General features: G+C 38.2%; 1 protein-coding gene across 3 annotated transcripts in view; it reads right to left on the bottom strand.

Moving 5' to 3' along the window:
• ZBTB20 (zinc finger and BTB domain containing 20) overlaps positions 1-13,568 on the bottom strand; it is a 453,606-nt gene that overhangs the window by 312,560 nt on the left and 127,478 nt on the right. For all 3 annotated transcript variants that reach the window (XM_084301334.1, XM_084301336.1, XM_084301335.1), the window contains exon 4: positions 2,437-2,512. The gene's annotated coding sequence lies outside the window, so the exon portion shown is untranslated. The remainder of the gene's footprint in view (positions 1-2,436; positions 2,513-13,568) is intronic.

Consider the following 13,568-nt stretch of genomic DNA (forward strand, 5'->3'; position numbering starts at 1 on the left):
CAATTGCCTGCCAGATGTTCACGTGTTGTGAATCTGTGCTCTCCTCTAATGCCATGTATCAAGTCAAGAATGTTTTTATACCAGTTGAAAATTTGGCCTCTTTTATATTAAGCTGTTACTTCAGAGACATCCACACCCTAAAACAAGGTTTTCACCCTTGAATTAAAGAACTCCAATTAAAACAAAACAAAACAAAAAACAAAACAACACACCAGAAAATTACCAGAGCATGGCTTTCCTTTTCTTCATACTGTCTTCAGGTTAATACAGGGAACCCATACTTGAATTCACTTAATTGAAGATCTCAGAATTAGAGACACCTAACATCTCAGAATTAGTGAACATATGTAAGAAAAATCTTAAGGACACTTCTGTTTACAATGAGGGTTTCCCATAGTTAGGTAGATATGAGGTACAGCAAGAATCACGGCCTCATTTTACAGCATACGTGTGCATACATAAAAATTCTCCCTCCTTATTCGTCTCTATTACAGGCTGCATGCCAAGGATAGAAATCATCGGAAAAAACAAAAACCCCAACATGACAAGAAACTCAAAGATTAGACACTTGGACACCTCTGTGTCATGGAATGGAAAGAAGAACTAGGCTGAACAGAAGAGATTTGGAGTCATGCACCCATCCTCCATTCACAGTTTCACTTCTAATTTACACTGCTCAACATTTCTGCCTTGATTTATTTGCCACCCTTGATAAGATAGATGCTTGTTTTTTTCCTGCATGTGAGTTCTACACTTGTGTATTTATTCCTCCTCAAAAGCTTAGACTGTCATCTCCTCCCTGACTGAAAAAGCCCATTCCAGCCAGCAGCATCCATCAGGCCCTTATATTGCTACCTGGTGTTTTGCCTTAGGGCTGTCTGCACAGGACTTACTGACCATCTGGATCCTATGGATTCAAAGAACATGCTTTAATTCACTCCTTGCTCTGCTGTTGCATTTTGGAAAGAGAAACACTATTACTTTCCAATAAAAATTATCCTGGTTGTTCACACAAAATTTCAAGACAACTTTGCAACTCAGTACTCTCAGATTCACAAGTGTCCCCTAACTTTCCCCCCCCATCCCTAACGCCTCCCCTTAAATTGTTGCTGGACCCAACAGACCCATTAGTGTGTTCAGTTTAGGCCACTGGTTTAATTGTAAGGTTAACCTCTCACGGCCAGGGAAGCTGTTCGTGGCAGATATTCAGCAATGATGAGCAGAAAATGTTAAATACAATTCACTGGCCACAGCCTGCAGTTAATGCACAATATTTAAGCAACACAATGGCATGGCCCTTGCCAGTAATGTAAAAACACAATGGAGTCGAGCCAGAATGGCACAATCTGCCTGCCTGAGTCATGCTTGGCGTTCCACACTGGAAGGGGCACGTATTCGCTGCCCACAGTGTACTGTACCCTTCAGCGAGTTTAAAATAAATCACTAAAATACAATTAAAAAAAAATAAAATAAAATGGGGGGAGGGAGGGAGAAGGGGTGCAGGGAGAGAAGAAAAATCCCATGGAATAGTTAAAATATTTTAATACTGAAGTACAAAAGTACCACTTCGGGAAAAGTCTCTGGATTTCATTACAGACTGTACATTTTGATCTCAAACAAGAAAACAAACTGACTTTGCTTTGTAATATTCCACAGCTTTGCACTGCCCAACTAAAAAACATTTTTTTTCTTACTATCTACAAACTCATGGATTTTTATTCACATATTATTTCATTAAATTCAGAGCATCTGAATCTACTACATTTCTCAATACTGTTTTGCCTGCCTGTTCTTCAGTCACTGAAGTTCCAAATCATAATTATTTACCCAAATACATTTGGTAAACAGATTCTAAATGAGGGTAGATGTACAATCTGCCTTGCACTTATGGAGCAACTATGCTTTTAGAAAGAGACTCCTTTCTTGCTGAGACACAAGACATTATTTTGACTGTTTTGTTGCATCTCAGAACAGACAAAATGAGAATTCTGCTTTCATCCATGTCCTAAAGCAGATGAAGCCTCCTGTGATGTCATTAGAAAGTTGTTCAGTTTTTTCTTATATAAGGGACGAAAATTTATTATGACATCAGAAAAAGAAAATAAATTATACTTTATGCTATGAGGAACCTCTTTCTACACCAAAGCGCAGAAATCCTCACTGACAAAGCCACAGGAACTGTGCGTCAACAGACACACATTAATCCTAATAATATTCAAATTGAAGTGAAAAAGAAAGATCTATTCAGGGGGCTGAAATTAAAGATCTGAACGATTTAAGTTTAGTTCTAATTTTTAAATAAAACATCCTTTGAACTTCTAAATCCTATTCAAGGGGACTCTGACCTTTATCCAAGACTAGTTACTGTGCTAACACTTTGGATGCATATTGAGGAAAAATACTCACACAAAAGGTACCGGAAAAGCTTTTACTTACAAGAATGCAGTGCAGTTTAATCTTTTTGTTTTTAAGGTGCAGTGATTTCAGCATCTACAATGTAACTTCAGGCAGTCTGAAAAGAAACAGGTTAAAATCTCTTTCAGTTATAATTGGTATTTCAGATTTAATTAAAAATTAAACTTTCATAATGTTTCACCATCCAAAGCAATGCATTATCAGTCAAGCGTAGCCTTTTTTTTTCCTCCCTCTTTTTTTTTTTTTTTTTTTTTTGGTTAAAAGAACCTCTTCCCAGAGTAGTTTGCTATGAAAGAAGAAGGGGGAAAAAAGGCAATTGAGAGTAGTAAAATATATTTCTACAGCAAAAGATCTCTGAATAACTCGGAAAGAAGCCTTCTGCCACTTAATTTTAACAATCAACCTTGTACTTATAATTAAAAAAAAAAAAAAGCATCACAATTAAAGAAGACAGAAAAACACCATCACATACCAATGACTGCGAGGGGAAAAATGTTAATTTCAGCAAAACAAGGACATTGCTAGGACCAGAACATACGCACCAAAAGGGAAAATATGGTTTTACATAATGCCAGCCAACTTTTTTTTTTTTTTTTTTTTTAAATCCGTTCTACAGCGTGTAGCACTTTCAGACTGTTGCATGGAGGAGCAGAGAAAGAAAGACAAGTTCCAAAAGAGGAAAGCTGTTTTTCAAGTGTACGAGGCAAAAGGTCCCTTGCACCCATTTGTTAAGGGATATGAAATAGCTACTCTACAAAACTGCAAAGTTTCTTATCGTGTAAAATAAACGTCATTCCACTGCACAAAACAGATGATTAAGAAGTGGTAGCTGTAGACGAAGCGTTTGAACAAACGCAAAAAAATATATTTTTTTCAAAATACAGTTAGAATGACAATAAAACTCCAGGGGTTGCACCATAAAGATGAGCTTAAATGTTAGACTGGAGTTTAAAACCTGTGGTTTTAATTATATCTAATTATAAAGGCTCCAAACCTAGGAGAAATGAGAAAAACAAAAAATATTGATAATAAATTAAAACAATTTTGCAGTAAGTTGTCAGGATTTGACCTCATAATAACAAACCGGACACCTATACACAGACACATGCAACACAGCAATGATTCATTAAAGGAATAAATCAAAACTTGCTCAAATTTTATTTTAAAAAGATGACAGCAGAACTTTCTGAATTTACCCCATTCAATGTCAAAGCTATTCTCTTCACCAGCAGCACGCAGACAGAGACCCGCAAACAAATTCTGGATGCAAATCTAATACTGATTTTGAACATCTCACAGTCCGTGGGCAATTCCTAAGTGAAATTTTATTTTTGTTCTCAAATGAGTTAAAAAAAAACAAACAACAAAACAAATAAAGAACCAAAGAAACAAAACCCAGCACCACAACAAAAAAGCAATGACACAAAACAGTTCTCCAGGCTTCAGTGTTATACTTAATCCTGCCCCACAGACATTTACCAGGGAAAGTTATATCATGCGATGCGCTGTCATACAAACATCATCACACACACGGGTACTCTACAAACGTGAGCGAGCTCTGGAACTTATTTTAAGGCTTAACTCTGTCAAGATGAGATGTATTAAAGAGCAGGAGGCAATGCAGAGAGCACCTGAAGGGAGAGCACAACAAGGATCACCAAATCTTACGCAGAACAAAATCTTAAATGTTCAAATGAAAAGAACAAGACTGCACAACAAGAGGTCCTAGGATAAATAATAACCTTTGAAGACTTGGATGATTTTTTTCTTGAAGTAGCTTGGCAAGAGGAATCATCTGAGAAACACATTCCTCGTTCCCTATGCCATCTTTACATCACGTAACTACCCTTCTCTCTCCTGATCAGCATCTAGGAAGCTACACAGCAGAACAGGGGAGAAATCCAGGCAAAAAAGTTGTAGAGTCCATCAGTACCAGGCAGTGGCACAACCACCAGATGAGCAATAACAGCTTCAGCCTCTGGACTTCTATTCCTTTCTTGTCCTTCTCCTTCCAAATTCACCCCCTTTTCTAACATCTTAAGAACTGTAATGCTTGCTTGCTGGCTGGGAAGGAGAGGGGCAGTGGTATTTGCAATCCAGAGCTATTTCTTTTAATGAATGCAATGAAAAACTGACCTCAACTGAGAAAACAAAGAGCATTCACTGAGGGTGAAATGTATCCCTGTATAGAGAGCCAGCATACAGACTGCACCACTGAAGCCCTATTCTGATGACCTAAATAGGAATAAATCGGTACATGAACTTCATCACAGTGAGTTTTGTCCAAATCCCCATTTTCTTGTAGAGAACGAAGAAGCATTTTGCCCTCTCCTATGAAACCACAAAGATACAGCCCCCTCTCCGCATGCTCCGTACCCTCCTGACGGCCGCACGTTGACGCGTTTTCCGAAGAGCTCTAACCCAAAGTCCTTTCTGTTCTTCTAATTGGAAAGAGAAACAAGGAAACACAACATCTAGCATTACCCTGCGTGCTGAGCAGCGGGGCATGGTGCTTTCAGAGAAAGCACTCCCTCTCCTCAAGGCAGGCGTCACCGGCACACGCTACGACCCACCAATTAAAAGAAATGGAGCCTCGGAAACAACTCACCGTGAGACCCTTTTAACTGCCATCTTGAAAAACTTCAATTAAATAACCGTAGTTAACACAACACCTGAAGTACAACACGCACAGCCAGAGCGCCGTAAAGAGCTATTTTAGCTACGAGTTGGAGGTAAACCCAAAGCAAACCCCAGAGAAAGCCTCATTAAACACAGGATACCAATTGCTGCCATTTTAACCATATGTTTGCAAACTAAGGAACTCATGACCTCGGGATGAAATGATTTGGAAAAGCATGCACGAGCAAGGAGTAAAAGCAGAGATGTTGCTGGTGAGTGTGCCTAGCACTGCAGGGCAGGAGACCCCTGTCCTAAAAGAGGGCCGTCGTCCCCTGGTGAAAAGCAAGAAACAAACCTGCCTCGAGAACAGCTGGTGAACGTCTGCTTTGGAGAAGCCCAAGAGCTGGAATTGCAGGAATGAGGAGTATGAAATGAGGTACATTTGTAGAGCATTAACAGGAGAACAAGTGTTGGCTCTCAGCAAATGCTTCAAAAACAAATCACAGAAAGGTAAACATGTTTCGCTGTTCTTTTTCGTGTTTTTTTTTGTTTGTTTGTTTGTTTGGTTGGTTGGTTGGTTGTTTTTTTTTGCTTGCCATAAAGCCTGAAAATTGTGAAAGCAAAGCTACTGAGTGTACATGACAAGTTTATCAGCAATATTTCATGGCTTATATGGCACCTAACTCTGCTGTGCCTGACAAATATTAGTGGTCAATCCCCCACATTCATAAAAATCACATTCACTCCACCTAAAAATTAAATAAAAAACAACAGTCATTTGTTATCAGAAAACATTTCAGAAGATTTCAGCCTTTTGCAACCTGTCTCTTAGCAATAAGGAAGTTCTGCATCTGCAAGAGTTTGATTTACTTTGAATACCTGATGTCAGCTGGAGGAGGTTAATGAAAATCATATGCAGTTGATTAGTTATGGGGAGAGACAAGGGTAGGAGAGAATATAGCACAACGCTTATTGACATCGATCAATTGACTGATGGTGTAAGTCAATTGCTCATACCATTGCTCTCGCTCCTAGAACTGCAAATCAATGCTGAAGCAACTGCCACAAATAACAATTCACACAGTGTAAAATACTGATATCCTTACTTTTGAGAAACCTCATTGATTACAATAAGAAAGCCCCTTTAAAGAACCTGGGAAACAAAAGAAAAAAAAAAATCAAGCCCATTAATTTCAAGATAATTTTCAAATAAATTCAGAGGCCAGTCAAGAGACCTCATTCCAACTTTAGAATATGGACAGTGACTTAGGGTATGATTACTTTCTGGCATTTTAGGTTTGAAAATGTAAACAGGGTCATGTCCCTAACTGTGTCACGGAAATCAGAGAGAGAGGTCTATGCCATAGAGGCTCACCATGTAAGAACAAACAAGCAAAGTTTGAAATTGGAACCCGCATATACAATGTTCTCTCTAGGCTCATTAGTAATGCAAAAGAATAAATCTTATTAACGTAGATGCAGCATTACGCTCTTGTGCTTTTTAAGGTGAACGTACTTCAGTTGCTATTAGTCCAAGAGTCTTTTCTCCATATATAGGTTCATTTTGTGTCACCATTCATTTGTCTTGAGGGGATAGTGTAAGAAAACAAAAAGTAACGTCTGTGCCTAAAGAATCCTCCCAAACAGGGATGTTTTCCTGAACTGAAGCCCTTTGTACACTTTAAAAAGTGTACAAATGAGCTTTGCTCATTTCCAGCTCTTTCAACTCATGGCCATTTATAGGGTATAGCACCAATCTCAGACACAACCCCACTATCAGCCAGGGAGCTGAGCTGGGCATCTTCCAAAGCCAGGACTGTGGCTCCAACCCGGCTCACAGGGCTGCAAATGGAAGAAACCTGGGTTTTGTGGTTCAGCAGAGGAAGAGCAGAAGACAACCTACAGCACTATGTTGGGAACAAGAACTCCTGCCATTGCAATAAAGGACAACAGCAGACTGAAGGTTTCTTTGTCAAAACAATAAATTTCCATCTGTTATTACTTCACTGCAAAGCTGCGCACCCACAGAGATTTCATCTTCCTTATGGCATTCACCTGTTAAGTTTACTTTCCCAGAGAAGACTCGCTCTCCATCACAAATTGTAGCTTCCAAGCCATGGTTGTTTCAGTTAGAAAAGCATTTTGATGGGGAAAAAGGCATATTTTTGGCTACTTTTCTTCCAATTACACCCCACCACAAAAAAAACAAAAACAAAAACAACAACAACAACAACAAACACATCTAAACTGTTTTTATTCGAGTATGAAAAATACTGCTTATAGGCTAAGACCAACACACCTTGAAATCCAGATTTCAGAAAATCAGAGATAAACAAAAAAAGCTGTGATGCATAATCGACCCTAGTGGTCCCTCCAAAATAGGTACTGGTTTTAAAGGCATTGGATCCCTTAATACCATAGTCCACCCCTCTCATTTATTCCTACTATTAACAGAGTAAGCAAGAAGTACTTGAGAAGCCCAGCTGTGACAGCACATTAGTAGCTGAACTTCTCAACCCACTGAAGAGCTAGTCTCTTTATAACTGCACTTAAGACCTGCCCTGGACTCCCAAAGTGCAGTTCAGCTGATGGTTATGCTATAGCCAGGTGGGTCCCAGCATCCTTCTAAATACCTCTTGAAGCTTTCCTCCTACGCGGGGGTGATGATGGTAATCAAGTTGGCTGCTGAAAACCATGATATTCCCTATTCCAACTGTTTTCTTGCACAAGCTGTCCCTAGATCCTGTTTATGTTCCCAAGGAACAGGAACAGTGACAGCATGCAGCTTTCACGAGGCCTTGCCCAAACAATTCTTCCTCTGAAGACACAGTTTTTTTGCGAAGCAGCTCTGAAGCTGATATTCTCTGAACATCTCTTGGAATACAGATCGAGGTCTTCGCTTATACCCTTCATAAGTTACTGTAGCATATAAGCTTCTCCCAATTCTTTTCAAGGTTCATAATGCTTTGATCTTCACAGCCTCACTGCTCCTGTTGAATGGTATCATCTCCCATGGCTCAAATTATCTTTAGTGCATAAAATGATAATACCTGTTAAGAAGCAGGCTCTATCATATAATCACAGCAGAACCTTCACATTTATTCTGGTTTAACACAGAAACTTACATCAATAAATGTTTCATTGTGATGGGTATTTCAGTGTAGTGACAAACTGGGCGGATAAAGGAAATGTGGCGGATATAATTTGTTTGGATTTTAGCAAGGCCTTTGACACAGTACCACACAGGAAGCTCATAGTGAGACTAGAGAATTATGGTCTGGATAATAATACAATAAGGTGGATAAGAACCGTCTGACAGATAGGAAGCAATGAGTTATTAATCAATGGTATTAGATAAGAATAGAAAGAAAAATCTACTCATACGCCTCGCAATGGGGCTAGGATTATTATCATTAAACAGATTCATTAAGGAACAGAAAAAAAAATGTAAATGTTGACAGCATCCTAAACTGATGATTCAGAAATAAGATGTGTGTCAAATGCGAAAGGGTATTAAGGATCAAAATCTTAAGATCCAAATAACAGAGATGTGTACAAGCCAGAACAATGCAGTATTTAATAGTATCTTAACATTTAAAGTTGTTGAATGCTGATATAAAATTTGGTTTTGAACTTCAAAATACAGAGTTTTCTCTATGTGAGCATATGACCATGTCACATTACTCTGCACCAGTATGGTCTGGTTGTGAAACTTGCTCCCTTGCAAAGCAAACTAAAAACAAAATTGCTGCCACTGTGGTCATGCAAGATCATTTAGCTTCTTTTCTTAGAGTAAGGATATTTGTTCTAATGGTTAAAGTTTAAAGCTTAAAATAATCTCATACAATGCCTTTAAGTTCTTCTTTGTAAACAGTGTACTTCTTTAATTTTCATCTTCAATTTCCACCCTCCCCGAACAGTCAATGCCTTTTCATTGCTGATTTGTAGTACAGGAGGTGACATTGAGCTGTCCCCACAGAGACACTGTATGCACATAACGCTTGCTGTATAATGGGTAGGTACTCCCTCTCCCTTTCACTTCCATTACAGACCTGCCTTGAAGAGGTTCAGTCTGACCCTTATCTATTAAAGGGCAAGATCTTGCATGACAGGCATTATTCTGAGGTGAAATGTATGTTCATTGTTATGTGGTTTTTCATCTCATTGGACATATGGCAGAGAAGATCAGAGTGATAAATCTTTATTCTGAATTTGCAACATCCCTTAAAGTTGAGCAATTAAATATGACAGTTGAATATATTCAGGATAAACTCCATAACAGCAGCAAGGCATGAAGTTCATCACATCCTCCTCTCCCCTCCCTCTTTCTCTTACTAACACAGGAGCATCCTTTTCCTTGCACAGAATGCGCAGCCCCAACTTACTTGTGCTACTCCAAGAATAAAGACTAACTTCTAATCAGGACATGTAAGATAGGACAAGTTATCTTTTAGTAAAATGTACAGGTAATAGAAAGTAAAGTCAGGACTACGGGCTAGGTTTGGATTTCACGCAAGCAGGTGCACCTCAAGTGGTACCAGGACACTTCCAGGCTGTGTGTGGAATAGGTTTATCCTACCTTTTGCGCAGGGCCACAAATTGCTGCACTTTTACTTGGGAAACGTTATGTACTTTTGCCAGTAGGCCATTAACCTGAAGTCCAAAACGAGCTTCAACTTGCACAATGTCATGCATAAACCATGGCCAGAAGTTTCACATTATTTCAGTTTATGTAACTACCATATTAAGCTCAAGGCCCAAGGAGGATACTGAACAATATCTTATTGTACAGGCTATTAAGATTCAATATTACAGGGACAATGCTACTAAACCCCCCCCATTTCATTCATCTCAGAAATCTTTGGAAATTTAATACCAAAGGACTTTGAGACCTTTGGACTGTATTGTAAACCTGCTGCTTAAACTTTCAAATACTTCCCAGTGAAGTCCACATACATAATTCCTGTTTAATTAGACATCATTTTACAAGAAGTGAAACTGAGACCGAGTTGAGGCAGTACAAAAGTTCGGCTCCTGCATTACGATTTGGTAAAGCTCCACTGTAATTTTTTCCCCCTCTCGAAACAACACAGAAAAGAAAGCATATCAGCAATGATTCAAACCGATCATTGCTTCAGCACAGGAAATAGTATTTGAAAGAGGAGAAAAAAGCATTCCATTTACTTTCACTATTAGTAAAAACAACAAAAAGGTTTATACTGCCAGCCACATCCTGCAAAGATTTAACTAATAAAGCAACAGCATAATGACTAAATAAGTTTTAAACAAATTTGTAAAAAGAATAGCCTACTTTTGCTGGAGGCAAAGGATATCTAAATATGTTGCAGAACTGGATTCAGAGACCTCAGCATCCTGCCAGGCTGGTCCAATACAAATTACGTTTGTAGTCATTCCAGGGGCCTTCAGTCTGACTCTCTACTATAAAGTGTATGTATGCTTACATCTATGCGATATTCATCTCCAAATACATGTGATAAAATGTATAATGCTATGTATGAGCTCAGACTAGTAGGGCTTCTGCAATGGTTGAATCGTTTGAAGTGCCAAGAATGAAATTCACTCTGGCTCCATCTGCATTAAAAAAAAAAAAAAACACCACACCCCTAATAGACAGTAAATGATTATCATTAGAAAAGTTTATGTATTCAACCTGTTCTAGAATCTATGTTTAAACAAAACAGATTAAATCAAATGCACCCCCCTGGTGGTCAACAAAACAACAGGATTGAAGTTGGTCGAATTTTTTTTTTTTTGCTGTACAAATATTTTTTACTGTTAAACTGCAAAATCAAGTTCCGACATGTTAACATTAACACTGGGGAAAGGACTACAAGACCATATGCTAATTATCTTTCAGCATTGCCTCAGGTAAAGAGGAAGAAAAGTTCAAATACGCAATTGGTAACTAGATTTGTAATAAAATAACAAGTGAATCTTTTTCAAGCCTTTTCCAAAATACCAGAAGTGATTAGAACACATTATGGACCAGTCACTTGCCAAGTTTCATGTTTGAAATCAAAGCTGTTTTAAAATTTCCTGAACAACAGAAAAAGCATTTTAAAACTGGTAACATTCAGTCATGGTGATATAAGCAAATACCAGCCAATCTGAATCTTGGAACATTCTTGATCTAATGCCTTTGTGTTGCCACTAAGCCCAGAAAAATATTTCAGGCCCAATTACTAAGACAGTGAAAATAATATTCACAAATTAAAAAAAAAAAAGTATCGTTTACATATTACTCAACTAAACTCTTTAGTTCTTCAATATACCTTAATAGAACTAAAACCCGAGATCCTTCAAGACCTTTTGTCATCACAACTCTGAGATGCACCTCCAAATACCAAAGTGGACCTTGCCTGTAATTCACATAGAAGGTCAAAAAGCCTCCACAAAGATCTCAGCACGCTTAAAGCACGCTCTCTACAAATAGTATACAGAAGATATCGATAATATAATATCATGGAAGAGCTGTTTCATTCCATCTTACACGCTGAGGAACTCTGAATCAATGCAGATGAGTACCAACCACTCTTCTCCTACCAATACTAAGCAATGCATAGGAACTGAGGAACTGAACCCAAACCAGATCTGAACAAGATCCATCAGAAAGGTGCTTGAAAAATACACTAAGCCTGCCAGGAAACAAAACTCCTAATGCTATTATACTCTGGGGTGATCTGTTTAAAGATTGTTGCATGTTTACTCTAGTGTGTGCAAGCAGAAAAAGAAAAAAGTGATAATAAGCCAAACTTAAAGGCAACAATTTACAAGAAAAAGTACAAGAGTTTAGGATTTATATACACCTATAAATTCTCATTATGCATCTGTGTTTACTGAAGACTGTTACATAAAATACTGCATCATTTAATGTCAATTGAATGGAGGTTTGTTTTCAATTACACATAGTCAAATGCCCCTACAATCACTTGGTACAATGACTAGGCAGAAATTTCCAGACATATCCAGCCTTTCCTCCCCGAATCTCAAAATGATTTAGAAGCTTTCTTTTCCCACAAACAAATACAATAATGCTGACTACAGCTACATTATTCCCTCAGCGACCTAGAGATGCTTGGACAGAACTTGAAATTCCAGCTACCAGGTCCTCTGCTGTAACCACTTAACATGAGACCCTCCCTCATGCATTCTTGTCTTTAAGCTTAAGCTTTTATTTATTTTTTTTTTAAACAATGCATACAATATTAATAGCTTTAGATTTCCTAACTGTGTCTGGAACTCATGTTTGGAGAAAAGAGAAGCTTTCCATCTCCTGAGCCATACCACAAACTAGCCCAGAATTATAAGTAATCAGCGGTCCTGTCTTCATTGACTGGAAGTTTGCATTAACATAAAATAACCAGTACAGTAGGGCCCTGACATTCAGAGAGCCGAAGACCTCTCAAAATAACTGTATTTAGAATTCACCAATTCATTGGTGAATTCCAGGAGAAAAGTTGTTTTATCTTTGTTCTAAGTCACATAAAGTCCAAAGGGAGAAAGTCCCACATTAGTGTATATAGAACTACTTACCTCTGTAAGCTGCTGAAAATCTCACTGTGTTAAGTAAGATGGATACCATGGCCACCTAAACATATTAACCTATAAAATCTGCGCTCCCTTATTTTTAGGGAAACATTAATGAGATGTTCCAGGTCAGTGTCTACTTGTAGACTTCTGAAGAGTAATGTCCACTATTTCTCTAAAAGTAGCATGATAATTAATGTACCACTGGTGGGGCTCTTCCTGATGGCCTGCAGGAAACTAGTTAGTCACCTTATTCTGGTTCACCTTATTCCCAATTGCTAAGCTGCATTAAAAAAGAGGGGAAAAAAAGACATCCAAACATGCATCCAACATTTAAATTTGAAATCAACAGTGGTTCGATCTCAGAGAACTACACAAATCCAAGCTGGAGAGGAGAGAATTCTCACAGCTATGAATAAGAGGAGAATTGGCCAAGATTTGGTAAGATGCCTCCCACATTAATGTGTATCCATAGCAGGAAAAAAATTAAGAGCCCTATCTTTAAGTTCCGACGAACACAGCATCAATTAGCAAGGGTTCTTAGCTTTGAGCTATCACTGTACTAAAAAACAGAGATGTTCAGGAAACACATTACTCTCAAAAGTGATTTCACATACAGTCTGTAAACACGTTGCCCTTTTAGGTAAAATGGCAATTGGTTGAAAGCCAGAAATATTAAGTGGAAGGGATCTTTAAAGATAGCTTGTAACCCTAGGAGGAAAAAAAAAGGGTGGGGGCGAGGCTGAAATAAGTAAGTACAGCAGTAGGGGTGAAGGGAAAGCAGAAACAAACTTCACTTTTGCTTTGATTTTTTTTTTTTGTTTACACATATTGTATATGTAATATATATAAGAGAAATGCAAGTGTTTTTCTTTTCATACTCTTGTATGCATCTCTGAAGAATGTGACCTGTACCAATCCCCAATTTTATTTTATTTTTTGTGCAAAAATAGTGTTTTTATATTGTCATAGACAGCTTACAAAAG

This window comes from Netta rufina (genome assembly GCF_964035555.1).
Source record: "Netta rufina genome assembly, chromosome: 1".
Lineage (NCBI taxonomy): Eukaryota > Metazoa > Chordata > Aves > Anseriformes > Anatidae > Netta > Netta rufina.